Source organism: Sus scrofa, chromosome 1 (assembly GCF_000003025.6).
Source record: "Sus scrofa isolate TJ Tabasco breed Duroc chromosome 1, Sscrofa11.1, whole genome shotgun sequence".
In the NCBI taxonomy this organism is placed as follows: Eukaryota; Metazoa; Chordata; class Mammalia; order Artiodactyla; family Suidae; genus Sus; species Sus scrofa.
In genome coordinates this window covers 111,782,269-111,795,713 of record NC_010443.5, presented here as the reverse complement: position 1 = coordinate 111,795,713, position 13,445 = coordinate 111,782,269, and the positions used below count along the sequence as shown (strand labels likewise).

The window sequence follows — 13,445 nt, the reverse complement described above, 5'->3', positions numbered from 1 at the left end:
TTAATGATTTGCTTTAAAACTGGGCAATTCACTGTTGAAAAGACTACAACCACATATGCTAAACACTTTTCTCACTGTAAAACTAGCATGTGCAAAGAAAAGAAAGAGACATGGAGAGGTGTTGGAACCTGGCACCTTTAACCAAGCATAAACGTTTTATAAACATGCCAGCATACAGAGATACCGGCATCCTAGTCTGTCCCTAAAGGTATAGCTGCATCAGCTCCTGAGATAATATTTTGCAAAGAGGCATTTTTAAGAAAGCACGAGAAAGAAAAAAATCTTCTCAGGTATGTGTATGTTATTAATCATAATTAAGGCATATTTGACAGCTTCTTGGCAACAGAGACGATGAGTTCCTTTCTCTGACATCAAAATCCTAGAGGAATACTTGCTATTTCATTAACAACTTCACTGGTCTTTACACCTATAATATCCACTTTGAGAATATGAGGTCTTAGAGAGACCTGAGCTCTGACAATTACTGTTTGCCCACTGCTGTAAGGTCTAACATAAGCTGGGATCTTACTAAGATCAAGTACTGAGAACAGTGCTGGGGTTAAAATGTCAGTTCCTAGAAAACACATGGCCTGCCCCATAATACATTTCCACTGAAGGGTCATCCTTCAGAGCTGTTGGTTTTTGTCTGTGCAGGTAGCTCTGCACTTTTGATTTCCCATTAAATTGGAAAGGGAGTACTTGGTTCCCACTGCAATGGCATCCTCTGATAAGATGGTGAGAAATGGGAAATGGATCTGTTTCAAGAGATAGACTCATTTTAATAAAACCAAACAAGAGACTTGATGCCATTTAATCATGTCCCATTCTATTAACGTGCTTTCTAAAATGATGCTGCTTTGGAAAGGTTTTTATGATGCTTATGTCCTAAAGGAAGCATCCCCAGCATTTCTCTCTAGTGCCTTTACAGGTGATTTCAAGGTATTCTGTTCATCCACTGACCGAAAATTTCGCTCAAGCCCCAGCTAGGAGATCTGACTTGTTACATGCAAATCCCTGGCTCACCTTCTGCTGTTAACTTTTACAGAATACATGGGCTTAAAAGTCCTTTGCCTATCCTGGCACCTACTGAATAGCACAGGTTGAGATCTGGATGGTTCTCAAGCATAGAATGTTCCTGCTTGGAAAATGATCGTTACCATTCTCAAATTTGTCTCTTGCCCATGCCCACTCTTAAGATGTCTCTTACTTTCTCACCACTTCTCTCTTTGCCTTCTGTTTGACTCTCTTTCTTTCTCTCACAACGTTTTTCTTCATCGGTCTAGGCTGAGAAGCCTGGTGGTCCAGAGAAGACAAACGGTTTTATCACCAGCATGCAGGTGAATGGAAAGAAAGGAAAATTTTTAAATCTTAATTAGTCTTCAGCTTAATTTTCCCACAGAGATCTAGAAGTGGAATCTGTGATGTCCTGGGGTTGGAAGGGACCTCAAGGGGAAACAAGTTAACACCCTCCATTATGTAGGGTACACGTGCCCCTCCCCAGATCAGTTCTTCATTGAATGGTTTCTGCCTCTTCTTAACATCATGACTATAACATACCTTTAAATATGGTCTTAAAGATGTTAAAATCACAATCTCTGCTGATTTGGGGTTTTACTGTCTATTCTTGGCTGTATCTCATCTTAGTGAGATCCCACGGGATTTAGCAATTAGCATGAATACAGCAGTTTGATAATCAAAGGTAATGAATGGCATCAAAATATAGTCTTGCCTGCTTTTGAGGGCTTGTTACACACACCTAGATCTTCCATTTTAAATAACTGCTTTATTCCTGTTAGAAAATTATCTACCACAACACTGTGGTAGATAGAAAACAAGTTAGCTTAATATATTGATATGTTTGAAATAACATAGGGAAAGTGACTCAGTACATCAAGGCTTAGAGTTAAGTTTTTAACTCACAGGCAATTAATAATTGTAACAAGAAAGGAAATATCAATACAAGAACATACTGTATAGGGCTTTTTGCAACCATATATGCACAATACAGGCATTATGGTTCCTTTTAAAAAAAAAGCAACAACTGTCAAATGAAAATTTAAGAAAAATTATGGTTATTTTTTCATTTAAGGATTCTTGTTTAAATATTGCTGAGGAAAGGAAAAGGGGAGGGAGATACTTTATTGTAAGTGTTCAATTTACCTGAATCAAATTTCTAAAAATTCTAAAGTTTCTCATGGTAAAAGAGACCTGGAAGGGAGGAAGAAGTTTTCTCTGACTCTTACAGGGCCTGGATGGGTCTGAAATTTAAACTGACAGAAGCAGGTTAATAAAAGAAAGCATATATTTATTTAGCATATGTTTTACATACACCTGGAGCCTACATAAGAACACAAAGGTCCAAAGAACTGTTACACCTAGTACTTCTACGCTGGGTTTGATGGAGAAGAGGCAGTCATGGAGAGACAGAATGGGTTAGAACACGAGGTGACTGCAGGAAATTGGGGCAAACTTAGCAAGGCCTGTTTGTTCAGATCCTTGTGATTCTATCTTCAGAGATAAGGATGCCCCCTTCCTCTGGGTATGGGAAGGGCACCTCTCCCATGAGGGCAGACGACCTGTTTCAGAGCAGGGCAAGGAAAGGTCAGAGTGACCTTCCTGTTTCTACTTAAACTCCTTCAGCCCACAATATTCAGTATGCCAAGATGCCATATTTGGAGTAGCATGTCCTGAACCCCAACAGAAGTAAGTGTGGGTTTCAGTTTACACAGATAATTGCAATTCTTATCCAAAAAGCCTGGATTCCCTTTAACAAGTCACTGCTAATCACATCACTGGTGAGGTGTCCCTGTCTTCATATAGGGTGTTGGGCGGGGGTAAAGAGCAGGAAAGGGAAGCATGTTTCCAAAGAGTCAAGCTCTTCTCTCCCCAAGGGAACTTTCTTTTTGAACAGAGTTTCACTGAAAATAGCCTCTGGTTTCAGAAAGACTGAGCCCTTATAGTTCTCATCTGGGCCTCATTTCCATTTCCAAATGGATGATGTTTGCTTTCATGCCCAAATCGCCCCTGACCACAAGGGATGTTAGCTTCAGGCAGCTTGGTATCATTACAGATAAAGCTCAGACTTGGACTTTTAGAGTAGAACCAAAAACGAGAGATTGAGGTGACTGGCTGCTGTCAGAGAAGCTCCTCTGGAAGCTTTTGTGTTTGGCATGTCTACTTCTAGTGCTACTAACAGAAAGCTAAACATAAAGTCTGGGCAATCTGAATAAACCTCTCCTGTCATCTGCTAATCTTCAAGACCACATGGAGTCAATGGAAATCTGTCCTCTTAAGGATTTCGAGTCTCTTTGGTAGGATGATTATGAAAATACGCTAACCTGAAACAATCCTTATTTTTTTAAGTGTACTTTACTTTAATCGTATTTGCAACCTGTTCTGTGCTCAAGCGATAGATGAGAATAATTTCTGAAGCTGAAAACCACTAAGAGAAAAGAACAATTAAAGACAAAAAGCTCAGACCCTTTTCTCCAATCTAGGGAAAAGGAAACATGGAAAGAAATCGCTGACTTCTTACAGGCAACTAGATCAACTGTACCTTCTAGTTCATCCACATTACCACCTCCCAACAATAATAAATTATACTTCATCCAGGTTGAAGGTAACACATATGAGCAATTAAAAAAAAACCTTAACGTTAAAATCAATATTTGAAAGTAGGGGCCTTCTGTGGCCCTTGCAGGCATTTCTACTTGCACCTCCCTTACAACTGCCATCATATAAAATGAGTATTCCTTACTATGTTTCTAAGAACTCTCAAAGGTTATTTTTATTATGAAATATTTAATAGAAACAGCAGAGAAAATCATTTAATAATCACAAATGTTACCATTCAGTTCAGCACAGTTTGACCTTTTGCCATATCGGCTATGGACTCCCCACCTCCCCAAGGAAATACAACAGTATGGATACAGTTGAGGCTCCTCAAGTATTTCAATCTAATTCACTGCACCGCCCCTCTCCCACCTCCCCAAAACCCATCTGCCAATCAGCTGTGGACAGGGCAGCTGTACTGTACAACTCACACTGGCCCCTGGAGTTGTTGTGATAGCAATCTCAATGCTGCAGTTGTCCTCACTTTAGGAGTTCCCCTTGTGGCCCAGAGAAAATGAATCTGACTAGTATCCATGAGAATGCAGGTTTGATCCCTGGCCTCGCTCAGAGGTAGTGTGGGAGCTATGGTGTAGGTTGCAGACGTGGCTCAGATCCTGCGTTGCTGTGGCTGTGGCAGCTGCAGCTCTGATTTGACCCCTAGCCTGGGAACTTCTATATGCCTCGGATGTGGCCCTAAAAAGAAAAAAAAAAAAAAAAAAAAAAGAAAAGAAAAACTGAAAAAAAATTAAAGTTTTCCTCACTTTAGATCATCTCTCTTAAAGGAAGGAGATACACAGTATTTTAAATATCTAAACTTTCCTAAAATGAAGCTATATTCCCAAGATGGAAGGCCAATGCTTGCTAAAACCAGAATTTAGTTTTGAAAGCAGAGATGCTAGGTCAAGGTCAAACTACCCACCAAGTGTTCCCTTCCTTTTTTCTCTCTCCTACCCTGGCTCTACTCCCTCTCTCCTTAAAATACATATATACATATATATGTATTTTTTTAATTACAAAATATTTTCGTACTTAGGTGTAAACCTCCAACTTACATAAAACAACAGTCCCCCCATACACCACAATACATGTTTTGTTTATTTGTTTTTTGTCTTTTGTCCTTTTAGAGCCACACCCACGGCATATGGAGGTTCCCAGGCTAGGGGTCTAATTGGAGCTACAGCTGCCAGCCTACACCACAGCCACAGCAACACAGGATCCGAGCCCCATCTGCGACCTGCATCACAGTTCACAGCAATGCCAGATCCTTAACCCACTGAGCAAGGCCAGGGATGGAACCCACAACCTCATGGTTCCTAGTCAGATTCAGTTCTGCTGTGCCACAATGGGAACTCCACATGTTTTAACAAATGTTGTAACTTTGCCATATTTGCTTCAGATTCTTTTTTTTAAAGATTTTAAAGAAATCATTACTGATTAACAGCACGAGAGATCTTTTTCAAGTGGTTTTACCCATATGCTCTGCCATCAGCACCTTTAAAGACTATTTCGTCCTACTAGAGCACATGATAAGTTTATCACCGCAGCCTGTAACACATTAGAGGGTCTTTAATATCTCAATCCAAAGGAAGTTAAGTTTTAGGCATCAGTGACAGGAAGACACATAGGGTTTAGGGGAGGGGCTAACTACATAGTTGTTTTTGCTTTGTTTTGTTTTGTTTTTATTTTTTTTTTTGTCTTTTAAGGGCTGCATCCATGGCATACGGAAGTTCCCAGGCCAGGGGCTGAATTGGAGCTGCAGCTGCTGGTCTACACCATGCCACAGCAACACCAGAACCGAGCCGCATCTTCGACCTACACCGCAGTTCACGGCAATGTCAGATTCTTAACCCACCAAGCAAGGCCAGGGATCAGACCCACATCCTCATGGATACTAGTTGGGTTTGTTTCTGCTGAGCCACAATGGGAACTCCCTCCTGGGTTTTTGGGTTTTTTTAATCATAATTTGCAATTGCATATTTATTTGCATGAGTATTTGATCAATGCCTGTTCCTCTTATTAGAGCACAAACTTCATGAAGATAGGGACCTTGGTCATATTTTTTCCACTTCTAAATTTATCAGCATAATTCCAATCTCCTACATAATCAATACTTATTTACTGAACAAATGGGTGATTTCCTGTCCCAGACCTCAAGATTTAAATCTTTCCTCCCCCAAATTGCAGCCTTGCCCTAACCACCCCTCTTTTTCTCTAACTTAGATGAATCTTCTCTGCACTCTCCCCCTCCATTTCCTTCACATTTGCCCCATTTAGAAAAATGACCCAAGGGTTGGTAATAAAAAAATACTATATCTTATGATGATGACGTATATTCTTGTCTATTTCTGCTAACTATTGTAAAATGGACTGTCATTGTTACATGCAACAAAAGACTTATTACAAATTTTAGAAGGGTCTCTTTTACAGATACCATAACAACACCACCATGGGTTCAAGATGATTTTAACAAGCAAAAAAAATGGTCAACTCATAAGCCAAATAGCTATTTTGCAAACATGGAGTGAACCCAGAATTCTCAGTTATAAGCTTGAAGACAATGCCACTCCACGCAGCAACCATTAGGTGCAAAAAAAGAAAGGAAAAAAGTGATTCGGAACAGAACTGTAAGGATCATTAACTGCAACAGAACAGTCATATTCCCATAGGAAGTTCTTACAAACACGATACACCATCTTGTCATCCAATATACCGAGAAACATTTTGAGGTTTAAAGTTGGATTTTGATCCTGGATATAAATGTTCTCCAGTCATAGTTTAAAATAAAAAGAAGCAGTAGCAGCACCAAATTAAAATCCCATGCTTAAAATTAAGTCAGTCAGTACCCTGAAGAACATTCAAAAACTAACAGATGAATAGATGTTTTTGCATATATTTTCAACCTTCATTGTTCACCCTCACACAATTCCACCCACCTATTCCATGTTTCTTTTCCTGCCAGAACCCTGGATGTGACTCCAAGGCAATTCTGGAGCTCACGCCTGTCTCCCTTCCAAACTGAGATGCTCTCAAGATTGGAATATGTGGAGTTCCCATCATGGTGCAGTGGTTAAGGAATCCGACTGGGAACCATGAGGTTTCAGGTTCAATCCCTGGCCTTGCTAAGTGGGTTAAGGATCCAGTGCATTGCCGTGAACTGTGGTGTAGGTTACAGACGCATCTCGGATCTGGCATTGCTGTGGCTGTGGTGCAGGCAGCCAGCTACAGCTCCAATTCTACCCCTAGCCTGGGAACCTCCATATGCCGTGAGTACAGCCCTAAAATGACAAAAAAAAAGATTGGAATATGTAACTGCACTGAGGAGACGGAGCAGAGGGACACTGCTCCTAACTCACAAGCTAAAGCTACGGACAGAAAACAGTGCTGAATCTACAATCTGCCTGGTGGATGTTGCAAGCTGTGTTCTTTTAGGTCTTTTCTTTTATTGCCCAGAAACTCACAATCCCTGCTGTTCAGAGAGATGCACCAGACCAAGGAAGGACCAGACTTCCAATGTCCATCTTGATCTTGCTTCCAAACTAGTGATAAAAGGTAGACGGCTGGCAGGAGTCAATGAAGGACCTCCAGCGAAATGTTTTAAGACATTCATTCAGTCATTTACTCATTCAACAGATGTTTACTGAGCTCTTCTAAGGGCTTGAGTACTGTGATCATAAGGCATATATGATGGTGAGCAGAAGATTCCCCACCTTCATGAAACCTGTCTATGGATGAAAGACCAACATAAATTAAACAATTACACAAATGAACAGAAACCTCTAAACTGTGATTAGTGCTTGGAAGGAAAAGCATAAGCTCCTATAGGAAATTATAAAAGGGGGAGCAGACTTTATCTGGGTTTTTAAGCTGAATTATAAATAAACACGAATAGGTATAAAAGGATAAGGGGGGTTTCTTGCTCGCACCAGTAATGGCAAATACAAAGGGCCTGAAGCAGGAAGACATGTACAGCAGCACATCTGTGTATGCAGGAGGGTCAATGGGAAAGAGGTAGAAAAGAAGTGGAAAGGTGGCCAGAGCCCAGTCGCCAACAGCCTTGTGGGCTGTTGTAAAGATTGTGGTCTTTGAAGATGAATTTGAAGCCATGAAAGGTTGTGAACAGTGACTCTATGGTCTAATTAAGTTTTCAGATCACTCTGACTGTCATGCGGAAGTGTATCGAAGGGGGTCAAAGAAGAGAAGTAGGAAGACCAGTGACAAGATGATTTGATGTGTAATTTTTAAGGTCACTGGCTACCCAGTGGAGAGTGACTTGGAGGGTAGCCAGAGTACACTCAGGAGATGAGTTCACTGGCAGGTGCTGCCACCCAGGTGAGAGATGCCAATGGTCTGGGCCAAGAGGGAAACAGCATGCCCAGAGAACTGCCATGCTGACACATGAGCTGGCTTAGTCCCACTCTCCCCCCGTGTGAGTGCTGCATGGGTCCTGTGGGAGCTGCCACTTAGGCATCCACAGGGACAGAGAGAAGCCCCTCCTCAGGAAGAGACAATAGTCTTCAGTTTCAAGGCCAAAAATCCTCTTGCCTCTCCTGAGCAACTGACTTATTTTATCCCCAGGAACATGAGGCAGTCACCCATCATGGTGCCTTTGTTGTGCTAGTGGAGAAAAAACTCAACGAATTTTAAGCCCACCCTCACCAAGCATACCACTCTTCCTTGACCGCTTCTTCATGGCTGAATTTAGTGTTTCACCTTACTTTTCCTATTCTTATTTTCTTCTTCATGGAGTTCTCATTGTGGCTCAGACAGTCAAGGACCCAACATGGTCTTCGTGAGGATGCAGGTTCAATTCCTGGCCTTGCTCAGTGGGTTAAGGATCTGGCATTGCTGCAAGCTGCTGGTATAGGTCGCATATGCAGCTTGGATGCAGCCTTGCTATGGCTATGGCGTAGGGCCCAGGTGTGGCTCTGATTCGACCCCAGGCCATAAAAACACACACACACACTCAAATTAAAAAGGAAAATGTTTTGTTTTTTGCCTTATCTAGTGGTTATATGTAATTTTTAACCCATTGCTATTTACCTGTTTAGCAAGATTCCATAGGAAATTATTTTTTAACTGGCTATTTAACACGTATTTTGTTATTTAAAATAGATAACAGAGAAAAACTGTTTCTCTACTCCCAACACTTCTATATCCAAATGTGTGGGTTTCCTACAATGAGCAATCCTCCAGTTCCCTAGAGACACCAGCTGTGTGTTTCACAACTTAATTCAATGCTGACACTAACCACCCTTAGTTCAGACTCCACAGGTTAAGGGCTCAGTCCCATAAAAATGTCTCACTGCAGACTCCAACCACAAGTATGAGGTGCCCAGGGTGTCCACGTTTCTGTTCTACATGGCTACAAGTCAGAGGTCCCCACAATCCCCCTCCTAGGGTTCGATAATTTGCTATCATGGCTCACAGAACTTGGTAAAATACTTTATTTACATGTGATGTTTACTATAAAGGATACAAACGAACAACCAAATGAAGAGGTACAGAAGATGAGCTCCAAAAGGGTCCCAAGCACAGGCGCTTCTGTCCCAGTGCAGCTGGGTCACACACTACGCTCCCAGCACATGGCTCTGCTCACCATCCCAGAAGTTCTCTCAACTCTGTAATTTAGGGATTTTTTTTATGGAGGCATCATCTTACAGGCACAATTAACTCGATCTCTAATCCCTCTGTGTAGCCCAGAGGATGAGGGTTGGGTCTAGCTGATGATAAAGGGGGAGGGTCTCAAAGTTCCAAACTTGAAGGCATGCTTGGTCTTTCTGGTGATCAGTGGTGATCTTGAAGCCACCCATGAGTCCCCAGCCATCAGTCATCTCACTAGCACCCACAAAAGAAACTCCAATTACTCCAGAGATTCCAAGGGTCTTAGAAGCTGTGGTGTCAGGAACCAGGGGCTGAAAACAAATATTGTAACAAAAGATGGTCCTATCCCCCTCTCAGTAAAGAAATTATAAGGGTTTTAGGAGCTCTGCACTCTGTGCCAGGAACCAGGGAGGAAGACCAAATATACCTTCGCTATTATATCATAGTATCACAGTATGATGCATATTCATTGCAAAAATATTGTGAAACACAGAAAAGCTCAAGAAGACAATGAAAATAATCTGCAATTTCACCACACAGAAATGAGAGTAGCTAATATTTGGGGATAAAGTCTTCCAATTTTATTTCTATGCCTGCCTATATAACTAACATCTTCCAGTCTTTTCCACAGAAAAGGATGTGTGTGTATGTATGTATGAGCGTCTGTGTGTCTAGGTGTATGTGTCTGTGTGCGTGCACTTGTGCTTACATGTGTTTGTATAAGACTCTTCAATCCATTTTGGAACAATGAGAGAAACAGATAAAAAGATAAAGAGAAGATAGATGATAGACAGAGAGACAGACAGATATTTTCCCCTGAATTTGAGTACTGAATGATTCAAATGCTAGACTACTTCTTTGACAATGTCAAAATTGTTTCATTCCAACTACTTCTATCAATAAATAATACTCTTGCTTGCTCAATCAGAAGCAATTGTTTGGCCAAGTGATGAATGATGACTTAGACGTTATGTGATTCCAGTCTTTCCATCTTGGGTCCTAAGAGTATTCAGGTTGATGGAAGACTGACCACAGGTAAAAAATAAACATTCCCCATGGTCATGTCACATGCTACCAGACCATACAGCACATTATATTTTAAATTGTTTATACAGTAAAACTAGATTGCCATTGTAAATGACAAATCTCTTAGCTTTCTTGTTTCTGGCAGCAATCTGTGGGAAAGCAGAAAACTGCTCCCAAGTTATAGCAAGACTTGTTTTGCTTTGTTTTTTAATTGCAAACCAACCTGAGTTTCATTCTCAGATGAAGGAATAACCAAGAACTAAAAGTACTACCTAGCTTAGGCAGGCTGTGGCAGTTAAGAACACCTAGAACAGGTGTCACTTGAAATTCATGCAGTAAAAGCCCATGACCAAATTGCTCCTTAACAATACTCAACTGTGCCCAACTCCTTATGAATCTGTTACCAGCTGAATGTGTTTAAAGATACAAATATCTAATAGCATATTTTTAGTCCATATGGTTGCACTACGCTCACATCTATGTGTCTATTTGGTATAGAAACCCACAGAAATTTGTAGCCACTATGTCTTTGTCCAACCTCAAATGAGATGAGCATATCAAAGAGTTTCCAACATGTCTTAACTATATTAGCTAGAAGGACAAAGCGCTCACTTTCCAGGGCTCTACCACCTGAATCCCTCCTCCTTCTCTTCCTCCCTTCTTCCTTCTCTTTCTTCCTTCCTATGTTCATTTATATAAGCTCAACACTTTGAGGGTTTATTGTTGAGATGAATACAGTCTTTAAGTTAAATAATACAGTGGAAAAATGGTAACATGGAGAAATTTTTACATCCTAGACTTAGCTACCAAATCATCTTCTAATTCCACATCCCTAAAAAGGATATGCTCAGGAAAGGTACGATTCACCCATTCTCATGAATCTCTCAGTTTAGTAGAAACCCCATAAACCCTAATTGAGTAGACCATCATATTTTTTAAAAATGTAATTTGACTCTTAAAAATTTGAATGTTTCCTTGAATTTTTATATATAAACACAAGGGTGTTTTTTTTTCACAATTACACGCTTGTTCTGATTAGCCTAATATCTATTCTTTCCAACAATGAGTAATAAAAGTTGAAGGTATCCAGGTAATAGATACTTTCATGAAAGTCTGCCTAGTTCACCCTCTCTAGAAAGAGAGAGAGAGGGAGGAGAAGACAAAGATGACAAAACTATCATACTAAGTGAAGTCAGACAGTGAAAGACAAATATCATTGATATAACCTATTTGTGAAATCTTAAAAAAGGATACAAATGAACTTATTTACAGAACAGAAATAGACCCATGGACTTTGAAAAACTTATGGTTAACAAAAAGGACAGGTGGGGACCGTGGGAGGGATGGGCTGAATGTTTGGAATTGGCACATGCACGGTGAGGTATATGGAATGACTGGCCACTGGAGACCTGCTATACAGCACAGAGAACTCTACCCAGTATTCTGTGATAATCTATGTGGGAAAAGAATCTGGAAGAGAATGGATATGTGTATATGTATGACTGGGTCACCCTGCTATACAGCATAAATTATCACAACCTTGTAAATCAACTATACTTCAATAAAACTTTAAAAAAAAAAAAGAAGACAAAACAAGACAGTCCCAAAGTTAAGCTTAGTCTGGAAAACCCAACCCTTCTGATCACAATTAAATAAACCAGGAATAAATACTGAACTCAAGCTGGTTCCAATCAGATTTGGTTCTTCCTCTTACGGTTATAGTAGACAAGCTTAGGTCAGAACAACCCTCCCATTGAAAACCTCTAGAAAAGATGAATAATAAAGAAAAAAAATCTGTCAGAAGGCAAAAGAACACTAAAAGGCATTAAGATCTGGAAAAATAAGATCCCAGACAGAAAGAAGCCTCAGAGAATTGAACCATATACTTACACCCTGTAGGCATCTGCTGATTCTAAGCAATGGCTTAGGGGCTTAGAAAACAGGCAGAACATTCAGTAGCCTCATAGGACTGCAGGGAGCACAACGAAATTCAGGACCCACCAGAGAACAGCAGCCATGCTAAATATATCGGGGTTTCACTGGTACTCTTGAAGAGTGTATTCCCTAGTTGTAAGAATGAATTAATTGGAACTAGCTAGGCCCTCACAAGGACTGAAGTTCACTTCTAAATCAACATAATCCTAGGCTGGGTCAAGGTGATGTGTCCCTGCAGTAGGCAGCCTCTGAGATGGTCCCCAATGATACCTACCCTCTGATGCTCAAGCCCTTGGGTAACCCCTTGAATATGGGCTGAACTTAGTGACTGCATTCTACCAAATAGAACTGACAAATGTGATAAGTTATCACTTCTGAGATTAGGTTACAAAGAGACTATCCTTCTGTCTCACCCTCCCTTTCTGCTTCTTTTACTTGTTCTGAGGGTAGCCAGATACCATGCAGTGAACTGACCTACAAAGGAGGTCTATACAGCAAGGAATTAATATCTCCAGCAAATTAGTCAGTGAAGACCTGGGCCAGCCATGTGTGACGTAGCTTAGTAGCTGGCCCTCCCACAGAGGAGCCTTCAGGTGAGACCACAGCTCCTGCTAGTACCTGAATTTCAAACATGTGAGAGACTGAAAAACAGAGGCACCCAACTAAGCCACACCCGGGTTCCTGTACACAGAAACACTAATAAATGTTTTTGTCAAAAGTCACTGGGATAATTTGTTACTCAGCAACAGACAATTAATACAGCCTCTACCCTAATGCCTTACAGCATGAAAATCAATCATCTCTCAGACTATAAAAATATTTACAGTTTCAAATTAGCTCTAAAATTTGCATACATATTGTCTGCCATTTCATAAAAACATAACCAAATATGCATAAATATTAAAAATAACCTTACATTAATGGGAAAAAATAGCTTCAGACTCACTAGATATTCAGATATTGGTATTACCAGAGAAGAACTTTAAAAGGAATGACTAACATATTTATGAAAGTAGACAATATGATAGAGAATTTCAGCAGAGAACTGGAAAGTACTGTTTAAAAGAATCAAATAGAAATTAAAAAACCAAAAATATAACTAAAATTAAAAATACAATGAATTGGTTTCACAGCAGATTAGACATAGCTAAAGGGAAGAACTGGGAACTGGAAAATTGTCCACTGGATTTGCGGGGAGTGGCAGGGGGAAGAGAAAGCCAGACTAAAGAACACATTGAAAATTAAAAATGTGGATTCCAGAAGTTGCATTT

At 40.4% G+C, this 13,445-nt stretch overlaps 1 long non-coding RNA gene across 1 annotated transcript in view; it reads right to left on the bottom strand.

The window, feature by feature from the left end:
• LOC110260996 overlaps positions 1-13,445 on the bottom strand; it is a 196,859-nt gene that overhangs the window by 44,613 nt on the left and 138,801 nt on the right. The gene's annotated exons all lie outside the window — the stretch shown is intronic.